Source organism: Dermacentor silvarum, chromosome 7 (assembly GCF_013339745.2).
Source record: "Dermacentor silvarum isolate Dsil-2018 chromosome 7, BIME_Dsil_1.4, whole genome shotgun sequence".
Taxonomy (NCBI): Eukaryota; Metazoa; Arthropoda; class Arachnida; order Ixodida; family Ixodidae; genus Dermacentor; species Dermacentor silvarum.
This window is the reverse complement of record NC_051160.1, coordinates 185,410,223-185,424,582: the sequence shown is the minus strand read 5'-3', so window position 1 is coordinate 185,424,582 and position 14,360 is coordinate 185,410,223. Positions and strand designations below refer to the sequence as shown.

Below are 14,360 nucleotides of genomic sequence, written 5' to 3'. Positions count from 1 at the left end.
CCACAGCCACGGCGTGTTTGCATCAGCCCGCGCAGCCAGCCTTGCATGTGCAGCTCGCTTGTGTTATGACTCTCTCCTGCTGATAACTAAAAAAAAAAGAGCAATATAGTAGCCTAAGTACTGACATATACGAGAATCAAAAAATAACAAGCTCACCTGCAGTCGTACCTTGTAGCATTAGTGCTATTGATTTCCCGACGATATCGGACGGCCCCGTCGCACTCAGTAATTCCTCTTTGACACCATACACATGCCCACTCGCGTACAGCTTCCTCCCAATCTACAAGCAACTCTTCTTGAAATAGCTGTCAACATTATTTATCCTGTGGAAACCGCAAAACAACACACAGTGGTCGTTAACCGCTGCCATTTCCACAGGGCGCATTGGAGGCACACGCAAACAGCCAACCTATGAGTGCTTGCCGGCGACATAGATGGCGCTGCATGTCCCGGAGGAGCAACGTCGCATAACCAGCTCTCTAGCTCTATAGCGGCGGCCAGAGGGGACGCCCAAAAATGTCCAGAAAGCAGTGATTTAATTATTTGTGGATAAAATGCGATAATAATAAAAAAAGAAATGCCACCAGTGAGGATTGATTTCACGACTCCTGGTTTACAAGACCAGTGCTCTACCACTGAGCTATAGCGGCTTTTTTCCCCCTTTATTGCCGATTGGGACATGTATAACAACAAAAGTACAAATGATAAAAACATCAGCCTACTTCGGCTGACGTAGGAGGGATTAAACTCTTTTCATGACAGTCAAGTAATCGAGGACAGAAATCCATTCGGGCGGTTCAGCTTGCGCCCGATACACTTTCCTAAGGGCCACAACACTTTCAATAAAGTTTTCGCGCGTCGAACGGACGTTAGCATCTGCATGTCGCACTTGCATTCGGGTCTTCCACAGACTGTGGAGGCACAAAATCATGATTAGGTCAAAAGGTACTTCCGCTTCATTTGCGATCGGCAAGAACCGGATACCATATGGGTCCAGGGGAAAAACTTTTTTGACTGTTCGCTGGAGGACATCCCAATGAAAAATTGAGTCGCAGCAGTCAAGGAAGACATGCTCTACTGTCTCAGGCTTTTGCATAAGAGGCAGTTAATCGTCCATGAGACGAAAATCCCCTTTTCATGCAGCCACGTCTTAACAGGAAGCGTGTCAGAGTGTAGCTTAAAGAAAAAGGATTTCACGGATGGGTTAACCGGCATTCTTTTAACTCGCTTCAGAACATCTTGCCCTGGGCCTCCAAGGGGACGTAAACTGTAAATAGGAATCGGCAACATTGTGTACACAACATTCTTATACAGATTTCGTTTGGAAACACTGCACAAGTACTCAATGGAAAAACGCACATGCAATAGCAGGAAAGAAAGTATAACCTCTCGCATATATACTCACACATGTTGACACAACGATTTCTGGGATATGTCTCTGCAACCTCACTTGGATAGCAGTCCTCGGAAAAGTATCCCTTTCCTCACGGAGGAATATAGAACGCGACACAATTTGACGCAGAAATAAGTGCACAAGGCCAAGGTCTCCCTCCTTAGCAGAATGAAACAAGTTGGTACGACTGGTTCTCTCCCAGTTAGACGCCCAAATAAAAAGCGCAAAAACACGGTGCATCTTTTGAATACTGGCCCGCGTTGCACACAAAACATTCATAATGTACCATATTTTGGATACAAGGAAAAGCTTGCACACGGAGACGCACGAAAACATTTATAACTGCCTCCCTTGCCATGAATCTGCTTTCTCCCTCGCCCTTGACACTTACTCATTCCAACATTCACTTGGATCTCAATAAGACTAAAGGGGGACGCCGAGATACTGCGTTGGCAGACAAGGCCATCGCAGTCGCGCGAAATGATCGGGCATCGTTTCCCAGTCACTATGCCAAAACCAGAGCTCTTATCCCAGTTTATCAGACACCCCGTTTGCTTGCAAAATTCATCAACCGTGCTGATCACTTCAGTAATACTGTCTCTGTTCCAACAGAATACTGCAATGTCGTCCGCATAAGCGAGAATTTTGACATGCGCTGATTCTAAACGAAAGCCTGAGAAGTGTTCACTTTTGATTACAGCCAAACAGAGTGGCTCTAGGTATGCCGCAAACAGAAGGGGCGACAGTGGACATCCCTGCCTTACTGACGAACGCACTACCAGCTTGTCTGAAAGGTCGCCATTTACAATAATGGGCGTAGTGCAGTTTGCATACGCCATTCTGACACCTTCTATGATCACACGTCCTACGTTAGCGTGCTCTAGTATGCAAAAATTAATATCATGTGAGACGCGATCAAAGGCTTTTGCCAGATCTAGTTGCATCATTGCAATCCGATCCCCCAGTGCATCACAGCATTCCAATCCCGTACGTGCGACATGTACATTCGTGGCAATGCTACGTCCCTTGATTCGGCAAGTCTGATGCAGTCCAACCAATTTCGTTATCACGCCCTGTAATCTCTTCGCTAGGACCTTCATGTATATTTTGTAGTCAACGTTGGTGAGGCTGACCAGGCGATAGGACCCCACCAACAAACGCTTCTCTGGGTCATATGATTTTGGGATCAACACTATGTGCGATGTGGTGAATGACAGTGGTACTTGCTTTCGTTCATACGCCTCATTTAACACTCGTAACAGTAACTAAGCGACTATGGGCTTAAATTTTCTGTAAAATTCGGCACCAAGCCTATCAGGTGCGGGAGCTTTACCATTCTGTAGGTCTTCTATTGCAGCTTCAATTTAGTTTGTAGTTATGGGCATCTCAAGACGCTCCTTTACATCGTCCTCGAGTCTTGGCAGGAGAGACAAAAAATCACAGCAGAAAGAATCACCCATCTCTCTCGCATGGCCAACAAGGTCGCTGAAATACTCTTTAAATACCTGCTGGATTACATTAGCATCGATTGAAATTTCATCACCGTTTCTTGGCTGCCTAATTTGTTTTTGGCAAGCGTATCGTTTTTCATCTGTTAAAGCTCGCTTCGTTGGTGTTTCACCGGCCCACAGTTTCTGTGCTCTTGCGCGTATAACTGGTGATTTATACCTATCACTGTCTAATCTTTCAAGCTGGCTTTTCACATCCCTTATATCTTTCGCATACTTTCCAGGCTCGGTACTCTCCATGCTTATTAAGACCTGCAGTTACTCGCGCGCTGCTTTTTCTTCTTGCTTTTATTTGTGTCGGTTGGAGCAGCTCTTTTCTATGGCTTTACTTTTTAGCGACTCCTTGAAGTCTTCCCACTGAACGGCAAAGATACTGGACCGCTCCTCGAGCAGCTTCTGCATTTCATCTTCAATGTCCTTTGCAAATCCCTCGTCTTTCAAAAGTTTAGCGTTGAATTTCCAGAGATTCCAGTTGAAGCGCGTACTCCTTTCTTTCTCACCAAAAAACTTGCGATCACCAGGCAATGATCGCTATAAGTCATAGGTTCAACTTTGTCATCTGTGCAAAGGGGTACGAGTTCAACGAATACGTAAATCCTATCCAGTCTGGCATGGCTATCTCGTTGAAAGTGCGTGTATTGCGGTCTGTTCGCGTAGTTGAATATGCTGCCGATATCCTCTAAGCCATTGTCATGAACCAGTCCGTTTAACAACTGTGCGGTCTAATGGCGCACAGGCGTACACTTCACTCTTCGGTAGAGGCACACACACAGTTGAAATCGCCCACAAGCGACAACAGTTTGTCACAAACATTGTAAGACTCTGGACGGTTAAAAAATCGCGGCCTTCAGAGTCTACATTTGGTTAATACACGCATATAATGCACCAACATAACTTCGAAAGGAAAAGTCTACCACGAGAAGGCGACCACTTGGACAAGAAAAAAAATGACTTCACGTTAATGCCTAAACTATTGCGGAGAAACAGGACGCACCCACCCGATGTGCCAACCGAATGGCAAACACAGACATTGAAGTGTGCACGAAAGGTGGACACCATCCGCTCAGCAAATTCCTCGCTATCTATCTTCGTCTCTTGGACGGCTACAATGTCCAGATCGTTGTCAGCGAGAAGACGATTAAGTTGACATTGACGCCTTCGAGCGCCAAGGCCCCTGACATTCAGAGTCGCTACGCGTAATGCTACGTCATTTTCGTCACCATGCGGTAGGAAAAGAGACCTGTGACATACATTGCACACCATACTTGGTCCCACAGGGAGCACTGCCCGGCGTCGACTTTCCTCGGGTCCATGTGCAGGCTTCGGGAAAGCCGGCAGGCATTCCTTCGCCGGCAGTTCCAGACCCGTGCACACTGTCTAGTGAATATACTTGCCGCCACAACCGGGGAAGAAACACACACGCACCCACTCACACACGCACAGGAACACATTGCAGGACTACAGAGGCGGTTTGTCCGCCTGCCGTGTCTCGGCCGTTAAGTTGGGCCGCGGTTTTAAAGTAGAGCGCCAAATTCCTGGGGTTTTCGGCGGCGGCTTGTCACTGCCACCACCTAGCTCTTGCTTTTTACCGACGACCACCTCGTGGGAGCGCTTTCCAGCTGTCAGGGCAGCAGCCTCCATGCTGAAATCCGTGGTCTCGGGGTTCCTAGGCTCCACGTTGTCGGGAGGTTTGTCCACAGCTGTCGTCGTATCCTCTGGCGTGCCGTCGTATTCCGGCTGAACCTCACGTTGCACTTTTACGGCCGCCGCTACTGCATGAGTGGACGTCGTCGCACTCTGCTTCGTCAGCGGCGTCAACGTAGGCCTATCCCGAGTCGCTGGTTGCCCAGTTTCACGGGCTGCATCCTCCGCGTCCGCCTCGTTCATTAGCAGCTCATACGAGTCTTCGCTTGTACCGGGGCCAGCGATGCTCGCATAAGTGCGGGCACATTGGCCGTCTTCGTGGACGAACCGTCGGCAGGCTCCGCAACGTGGGACCCGACAACCTTTACGGATGTGGCCCATTTTCCGACAGCGAAGGCATAACGGAGGCCTGCCTGGTACGACGACGAGCGCCAACTCACCGCTAACGTTGAGCTGGTGCGGCAAGTCATCGAGCTTCACGCCAGCTTTCAATTTCAATGTGACGAGCCTCGTTGTAGAGCCCTTCTCTGACATACCCCGCACACGCCAACGCTCCCGGGAAACTTCGGTGACTTTCCCGTATGACGAAAAGGCGGCACGTCTTCGTCCAGCACGTTGTGTAGCAGCCAGTGAAGCTTGAGTCGCACGTCCTGGTTATACGGATCAATCACCAGGCGGCGGTTTCCTTTCACAAGTAGCTCACCAACGCGGACAATCTTCGTTACTGCTTCAGAATCGTTGAGAGTAACGGCCCAGACGTGGCTCATCCGATACGCCCCCAGGGCGACAACATCAGCGAGCAGCTCATGCTGAGCTAACGCGTCCCGGAAGTCCTCGACCCGATACGGGCGGGCCCTGATATCGGCGTGCAAAAAAAATGTCACAGTTTCGCCCTAAGGGCGAAGCAATGAATGCGATAGCAACACAGCAATGTCATACGAAGTAAGGTGAGCGGCTTTGGTAGCAATATGAATTGTAGTAAACATGAGCTGATTAAGTAAGCAGGTGTGCTGCGGCGTAAGTAGACCGACATGAAGAGAGACTCGATGACCACGAGAAGGCGCATGTGAAACGGTGGTGTTGATGAGAAGCGCTTCCCGTGGGCAGCGGGTGCGAAGGAACACACCTGTAGCGCTGCACTGCCGATCCGGGCAGCATTGCGTGTGTAGCGTGCGTTGGAAAATGTGGCCCGACTATTACGAACTGAATGAACAAGCGTGGTGTGAGCGCGCACAAACACGAAGAGATCACACTGAATGACAGCAGACAACGACTGTCAAAACGCTGGCAGCAAGCATACGCCGCAACGGGCGAAGGTACGTGCGGTCTATCGCTTCAACGGAAACTGAGCGGCGAATGCACTTAAAGGTCAGAGCCGTGTGGAGATAAGAGACGGTGCGAGCGAGCGACGAGCGCGGTTGTTGGCAGAGAAGTGCGCCCCCCCCCCCCCCCCTTGCTCCCTCCGGCGCTGGCTTCCAGCTTCCTTGCTTGCGCGTGGGAGATTGAGTGCGTTCGCTCTCCGTGATAGCGCGCGTCTCCGCACGCTTCCTCTCGGGCATACGGCGCGCGGCGAAGATTTTATCTATAGGGAACGTCACGGCGACGACGACGGCGACGACGACGCCGACGGCAGAAATCCGGTTCAAGTGTCCATATAATTGCTATCGCAATAAAAAAAAACAGTATTTACAACGAAACGCCCTGTAGGCAGTCCTGGCAAAACAACCGGGTATGTCCTTTCCTCTTGAGTAGCCCTGTTACCGCGGCCAGACATGGCTGCTGAAGCCGCTCCTACGGAGCCCGTCATCACACGTCCGTCAGGCTCGGTGGCCGGAAGCAGAATTGCAATGAGCTATAGCGGGGACCAAAGGGGACGCACAAAAAGGTCCAGAAATGAGCGATTTGATTATTTGTAGATAAAATGAGACAATAAAAAAGTGCCACCAGTGAGGTTTGAACTCACGAACCCTGGTTTACGAGACCAGTGTTCTACCACTGAGCTATAGCAACCACCAAAAGGGACGCACAAAAAGGTCCAGAAATGAGCGATTTCATTATTTGTAGATAAAATGCGACAACAAAAAATAAGAAATGCCACCAGTGAGGATTGAACTCACGACCCCTGGTTTACGAGACCAGTGCTCTACCACTGATCCATAGCGGCTTTTTTTTTCCTTTTTTGCCGAAATAACACGTTACAGAGAATAAAACATGGGAGCCAGACTTTGGCTACCGCGGGATTCAAATCTTTTCATACATGCCAACACATCAAACACAGAGATCCAGTCTGGTGGATCGGCCAGAGCGCGATACACATCTCGCACACGCACAACACTTTCAATAAAATGTTCGCGAACAGGGCGTACATGCATGCCGATATTCCATTCTCGTTTTCCACAAGGCGTGGAGTCCCAGGACCATGATTAAATTGTACGGAATATCCTCGGATACCTGTACCGGTAAGAAACAAATGTCATATGTGTCAAGGGGTAATTGTTTCTTTAATGTGCGCTGAAGCTCATCCCAGTGAAAGATTGGCTGCCAACAATGTAGAAAAGCGTGCTCGATCGTTTCTGGTTTCTTGCATAAGGAGCAGTCAGTAGTCCAGGGTACAAAGATGCCTTTATCTTTAAGCCACGTTTTAACAGCGAGTGTGTTCGTGTGCAACTGAATGAAGAAGGTTTTAACTGATGGTTGTATAGGCATTTTCTTTACTCGTTTGAGCACATCCTGTCCTGGCCTCCGCGATGTAGGATACTGTAGAAGGGCTCTGGGATCATGTTTTCCACTAGGTCCTTATATAGTTTTTTCTTGCTAACAGTAAATAAATGCTCTAAATAAGATCGTGCGTTCAGCAACCTGAACGAGAGAACCACCTCGCGTTAGGTACCCGGTTACAGAACCGTTAATCATTTCACGCGACGACCCTATAAGGTCCGGGAGTAGACGCTGCAGCCTCATTTGCATGACAGTGCGGAAGAACTGGCGATTTTGATCCCGTAAATACACAAATCGTGACACAACCTGTCTCAAAAACAAATGAACAAGACCAAACCCTCCTTTTTTAACAGGGCAAAACAAGTTCGTTCGGCTAGTCCGCTCCCAAGTGGACGCCCAAATAAAAACAGCAACAACACGGTGAAGTTTTTGTATGCTAATTCGGGATGCACATCACACACTCATCACATACCAGATTTTCGAAATTAGAAAAATGTTGCAGACAGTGGCCCGTGAAAAAAATAGACAATTGCCTGCCTTGCCACGCAGTACACTTTTCTTTCGCGCATTGCGCCTGGTCAGACCAGTACACTTCTGGCTCACGATAAGATTTCAAGTGGCACGCCTAGGTAACGCGTTGGAATTGTCGACCAACGTAACCGAGAGAAATGCTCTGGCGTAACATTCCAGTCGCCATGCGAAAACCCGTAACTCTTATCCCAGTTTATTCGGGCACCGGTGCAGTCTCAAGCGATATTAGTGGCTTGTTTGATGCTCTCACTGTCCGAGCAGAATACGGCAACATCATCTGCGTAAGCCAAAATCTTGACGTGTGCTGTCTGCAGCCTGGAGCCCGTAATAGCTTCACTGTGGTCAATGGCCAAACAGAGCGGTTCGAGATAAAGTGCGAACAGCAAAGGTGACAAAGGGCATCCTTGCCTCACTGAGGAACGAACGTTCACGCTCTCCGTAAGGTCCTCGTTGACTATAATACGCGTGGTGCAGTCCGTGTACGCCATTCTTACGCCTTCTAGTATTACATGGCCAACATTTGAGTGTTCTAGAATGCCGAATAAAACCTCGTGCGAGACACGGTCAAAAGCTTTTGCCAGGTCGAGCTGCATCATTTTCACGCCTTCGCCTGAAATGTCGCAACATTCAAGCACACTTCGTGCTACGTGTATGTTCGTCACTATGCTGCGGCCTTTAATACCACAAGTCTGATGTGGCCCTACCAGCTTTGTAATAACCCCTTGGAGTCTTTTGGCTAATACCTTCATAAGTATTTTATAGTCAACGTTAGTGAGGCTGATCGGACGGTAAGAACCCACAGAGACGTTTTGCCGGGTCATCACTTTTGGGTATCAGCACAACGTGTGATCTTCTGAAAGACAGCGGAACTCGCTTGATGTCATAAGCTTCAGCGAAAACATTAAGCAACGAGGGAGCAACCCTACATTTAAAAGCTTTGTAGAAGGCGGCCCCAGGGCCATCGGGCCCGGGCGCTTTGCCCAGCGTCAAGTCGTCGATAGCATCCTCGACTTCCCGTAGAGTAATCTGCTCTTCCAAACGTGCTTTAACATCGTCGTCCAGATTCGACATAAACAGTAAAAATATCTCCCGGAACCCTTCCATAATGTTCCTTTGTTGTCCAAGCAGCACAGTAAAATGATCAGGTATCACGCGCTTGATCACCTTGCTATCCGGCGTCATATCGTTGCCACTAGCTATTTGACTGATTTCTTTCTGGCACGCATATCTATTTTCATCAGACAACGCCCGCTTCGTTGGTCTTTCGCCTACCCATAATTTTTCCGCTCTTGTCGGTGTTATCGCGGCTTTATACTTCTCCGCATCAATTTGCTCCAGTTGGCTCTTCACGTCTCTCATTTCCTTCTTAAAAACACCAGGCTGGATGTTTTCCATGCAAGTAAAATATTCAAGCTGCTCACGAAGCTCTCGTTCACTTTGGTTCTGCTTATACTTGAGGACGCTACCTCTTTCGATGGCAGATATTTTAACTCTTTGCTTAAGTTCCTCCCATTCGGCAACTAGATTTGTTGACTCCGCAGCACGTAGCTTGTCTAGTTCATCCGTCACTACAATAACGAACTTTTCGTCCTCCAGGAGCTTCACATTACATGTCCATAGCTTCCAATTTAAACGTGTTTTCGCCTGCCCTCTGCCAAACCCCGCAATAACCAAACAGTGGTCGATAAAACAAATCGGTTTCACATCGTACGCCGTGCACAACGCAACTAGTTCTGCTGAGACATAGATTCTATGCAGCCTTGCGTGGCTGTCTCGTTGAAAGTGGGTATAAATCGGCGTGTACCATTGGAAAAACCTTTACCCACGTCATCTAAACCATGATCATGTACTATCTCCGATAACAACTCGGCGCTCTTATCACGGATACGGCTCTTTCGGATCGATCTTCAGCTGCACAAACACAGTTGCAGTCGCCTAGGAGTAATAGCACTTTTTCACAGATTAGGTACGTTTGAAACCTCTCAAAAAATGTGCGATCGCTTTCATTATTCGGTGCATAAGCGCACACAACGCGGTAACTCAAACCACAAAGACTAAAATCCACCACTAAAAGGCGGTCTGATTGGCACGACTCAACCGTTTGTACGCAACTACAAAAGTTGTTACGCATGAAAACAGCACAACCGCCAGAACTGCCAACAGCATGACAAAAATGTACATTGAAATGAGGACGAAAAACGGACACCATTCGGTCGACTACTTCCTGGTTCTCTGTTTTAGTCTCCTGAACTGCGACTAAATCCAAATCGTTTTCGAGCAGTAAGCGACTAATTTGGCACTGTCGCCTTCTAGCGCTTAGCCCTCGTACATTCAGGGTTGCTACGCGCAAGGTCGCTTTAGTTAAGAAGGCCATGACTGCAAATTAGGTTGCCCTTCCGAATGGTGACCGTTCGAAGAACAAACCACAGATGAAACTTATTGCCGTATTTTTCTCGCAGCATGACACCGCGAAAACGAAACTCGGCCAGCAGCCGTAAAGCTGTCGCGTCTGGAGAGCAGCGCAAGCAAAGTGATGCACATTGCACTTTTTGACAATTTTCGACCCTCCCCAACCCTACCCCCCATTTACTCGCCATAGGTAACATCTCTTACAGAGGCGGATTCACCACATTCCGCCCGTGGTTCCTCCGGAATGTTAGGTGGCGGTCTATAGGGGGAGCGCTTCACACTTGGCGCTTTCGTCGGCGGCTCGCCGCCTCCACCGTCATCCCGCTGTTGCTCGCTGTCCTCTCATGAGCCCGCTTCGCGGCCATCGAGCTAGCTCCGTCGCGCGAAACATCCATGCATTCCTCCACGGATTCAGTCACGCTCACCGGAGGCTGCACATCTGGTGGCGTATCCCGTCCCGTCGCTTCAGCGTCATTCAAGCTGACCGCCTACACATGGCTCACCCGGTACGCCCCCAAGGCGACTACCTCAGGGAGTACCGAATACTGAGCCAGAGCGTCGCGGAAGTCTTCTACCCTGTAGGGGCGAGCCATGGCGTCCGCGTGCAGAAACACGGTATTTAGAACAAACCGACCTGTAGGCAAACTGGGCAAAACAACCTGGTATTCGCTTTCCATTGCAGATAACCTGTTACCGCCGCCGAGCTTGGCCGCTATCGCCGCTCCGTCAGAGCTCTTGAAAAACACGTCCGTTCGCTATCGCGGCCGGAAGTGACCCTGAGCTTTACCGGCGACGAAAAGTGACGCTCAAAACTGTCCAGAAAGCAATGATTTCATTTGTAGATACAATGCGACAACAAAAAAATGATACCACTGAGGATTGAACTCACGACCCGTGGTTTACGATACCAGTGCTCTACCACTGAGCTATAGTGGCTTTTTTATTTATTCGCTTGAAGGTAAATCATGTACAAATAACAACAGAAGGACAAAACGCTTTTACAGAAAGAATGACCCTGAATAATGTTAAAATAACGTCAAGCACACTTTGCTTGGCGTGGAATGAATAAAAGTGCTTTAATGAGATGAGATCATTGAGAACGGGCAACCATTCCGGCGGATCTTCGCCTGCAGAATATACATCCCTCGTGTACGCTATACATTCTATAAAGTATTCCCTAGCTGGGCGTGCGTTTACATCCGCATGCCTCACCGCCATACGCGTCTTCCATATTGCGTGCATGCTCAACAACATAAACATATCATACGGTAGGTCACTTTCACACTTAACCGGCAAAAAATGAATCCTGTATGGTGTTACAGGGAGGTCTTTCTTTAATGTTCGCTCCAGTATGTCCCAGTGAAATAGAGCATCCCAACATTCCAAAAAGATGTGATCTATACTCCCCGGCTTACGCCATAAAAGACAATTAATACTCCAAGGAACAAATAGGCCCTTTGCCTGTAACCATGGTATCACTGGCAATGTACCGGTGTGTATTTGAAAAAAAAAAGTCTTGGCTGATGAGCGTACTGGCATTCTTTTGATTCGCTTAAAAACATCTTTTTCGTGCCCGATTACATACATCGTTCGATACATGAGTACAGGAATCATTACGTTGGTAAGATCTTTATATAGCCGCTTTGTTTTTTTTTTACTTCGCACAAGTACTGCAGAGAAAAACGAACCTTTAATATATTGAACGCCAGCACTACTTCGCGCAGATAACCACGTATACCCGCACGCCCTACACAAGAAGAAGATACGATGGACTCCGGTAAATAACAGCACAATATAACTGTAACATGGTGCGCAAGAATGGGTGACTCTGATCGCGTAAGAAAATAAACCTTGACACAATCTGCCTTAAAAACAAATGGGCCAATCCCAGCCCACCAGCTTTCACTGGTCGAAAAAGATTTGTACGACTCGTACGTTCCAATTGGGAGCCCCAAACAAAATTGGCAAATACTCTGTGTATCTTCTGAATTTTTAACCTATTCATGCACAGCACCGGAAGCACGTACCAAACTGTCGCCGCTAAGAACATATTGCAGAATGTTAACCGTGTGAATATCGAGAAGTTTTTCCCTCCCCACTTATTTGTTTTCTCCTTCAACACTTCTGTTTCATCCTTCCAGTATTCATTGGGATCTTTATATCGCTCCAGTGGCACACCCAGATATTTGGTCGGCACGGTCCTCTATATGACATTTTCATAGAAATCTGGCATTGCCTCCCAGGTTCCATGCCACAAACCTACACAGTTATCCCAATTTATTGCGCTACCGGACCATATGCAGTACTGGTCGGCTACTTTCGCAGCTTCGATAATACTTTCCCTATCTTCAGAAAAAACGGCAATATCGTCAATAAGACAACACTTTGACCAAACAACAATGGGGAATTTGGGCACCCTACGCGGACGCTCCTGGCAATTTGAAAACTTTCAGTGACTTCTTTATTAATTACAATGTTAGCCTCACAATTTCTATACGACATTTTCACACCATCTAAGGCAACATTCCCGACATTTACGTGTTCCAATACGGAAAAAAAGTACGTCATGAAGAACACGATCAAAAGCCTTCTCGAGATCTAGTTGTAACATCGCGACTTGTCTGTCCCATGCATGACAGCATTCGAGGATGCTCCTTGCTGTGTGAATGTTCGTTCCAATTGTTCGGCCCTTTATGCCGCACGTTTGGTGAGGACCTACGATTAACTTTATTACAGTCTGCAATCTCTTTGCTAGCACCTTCATGAACACCTTGTAATCGACATTAGTGAGGCTTATAGGACGGTAAGCACTCACAGATAAAAGCTTCACTGGATCGTCACTTTTTGGTATCAGTACAATATGCGACCTTCTAAAGGATGTTGGTGCTTCGTTTATTTCGTACGCCTCAGTAAAGAGCTGAAAAAGAGCCCTCGAGAGTTCATGCTTAAATGCATTGTAAAAAGCAGCCCCAAGTCCGTCTGGACCAGGCGTTTTACCTTCACTTAAATCATCTATTGCTCTTTCAATTTCAATTAAGCTAATTGGCATTTCAAGGCGTGACCTGGTTTGGTTATCTAAAGTGGGCATCAGCGACAAGAATTCACTGTCTAAAGAGGCCTCGCTTTTACCGCTGCATCCAAGCAATCCTTTGTAATAATCTACAAACGCTTGTTGTATCTTTAGTTTGTCCCTTGTAGTCTCCTCGCCGTATTTTATCTGTTTTATTTCCTTACGTGAAACATACCGCTTATCTTCGCTCATGGATCGTTTCGAGGGTGTTTCGCCGAGCCAGAGATGTTCTGCGCGTGCGCGTATAACTGCGCCTCTGTGTTTTTCTGTATCCATTATCTCGAGCTGATTCTTTATTTTTCTTATTTCGTCAGAGAAAGTGCCTGGGTGAGTAATCTGGACTGACAAGAATTCCAACTGACACTGCAGTTTCTTTTCTTTGCTTTTTTCATTCCGGCGTAATGTGGAAGATCTCTCGATAGCTGTAATTTTAACTTATTCCTTAAACCGCTCCCAGGCTTCAACAAATCTCCCCGACTCTAACAAGTGTAAATTTTATATAAGTACTTTTACTTCGTCGACAAAAACTTTATCGTTAAGAAATTTGTTATTGAATTTCCATAACTGCCACGAAAAACGTGATCTAATGTTCTTCACTCCTATTGAAAACATAACGACGCTGTTTAACATCATGACGGTTGCAATGTGGTACGAGCACATCTGCCACGAATACTCTGTCTAAACGGGAGTGGCAATCACGTTGGAAATGCGTATACACAGGACCACATCCATATTGCAGTACATTTCCAACATCCTCTTGGCCGCACTCTTGCAAAATGGTAGATAAGAACACAGCACTTTGATCCCGAACAGGCAATCGCCTGCTGCTATCTTCCTTTCGGCACACGCAGTTAAAATCACCCAGCAACATCACGTTCTTTTCACATTTTAAATATGGTTCAACACTTGCAAAAAACCTATGTCGATATTTAACATTATTTGGCGCATATACACATATGACGCGCCATTTCTGAAACAAAAACACAAAATCGCAAACGACAAGTCGGCCGTTTTCACTACTATAAACACATTCTTCCACAACACCTAAAGAATTTCGCAAGAATATCGCACATCCTCCTGAGGTGCC

At 47.4% G+C, this 14,360-nt stretch overlaps 2 non-coding genes across 2 annotated transcripts; both read right to left on the bottom strand.

The window, feature by feature from the left end:
• Window positions 1-578: 578 nt before the first annotated feature.
• Trnat-ugu (transfer RNA threonine (anticodon UGU)) lies at window positions 579-650 on the bottom strand. Its single transcript has one exon. It is a non-coding gene; the product is annotated as a tRNA-Thr (tRNA).
• Window positions 651-6,637: 5,987 nt separating this feature from the next.
• Trnat-cgu (transfer RNA threonine (anticodon CGU)) lies at window positions 6,638-6,709 on the bottom strand. The gene has a single exon. It is a non-coding gene; the product is annotated as a tRNA-Thr (tRNA).
• Between the last annotated feature and the right edge of the window lie 7,651 nt (window positions 6,710-14,360).